Below are 229 nucleotides of genomic sequence, written 5' to 3' on the forward strand. Positions count from 1 at the left end.
TAATACGGATTTCAGACCTTAGTTTCGTGTGCCATTTTTTTTTTTTTTTTCTATTCCCCTTTTCAGATCGTCAAAAAAAACAGACAGATGAAACGAAAACAAAGTATACCAATAATATAAAATCGACCACGTATTAAAACGCATTAAATCTGACCAAAAAAAAAACAACACTAACAGAGAATCCCCGGATATAGCGTTCCCGTAAGGTCAAGAACACGACGCTGCCTCT

The sequence above is a fragment of the Penaeus monodon genome, chromosome 29, assembly GCF_015228065.2.
Source record: "Penaeus monodon isolate SGIC_2016 chromosome 29, NSTDA_Pmon_1, whole genome shotgun sequence".
In the NCBI taxonomy this organism is placed as follows: Eukaryota; Metazoa; Arthropoda; class Malacostraca; order Decapoda; family Penaeidae; genus Penaeus; species Penaeus monodon.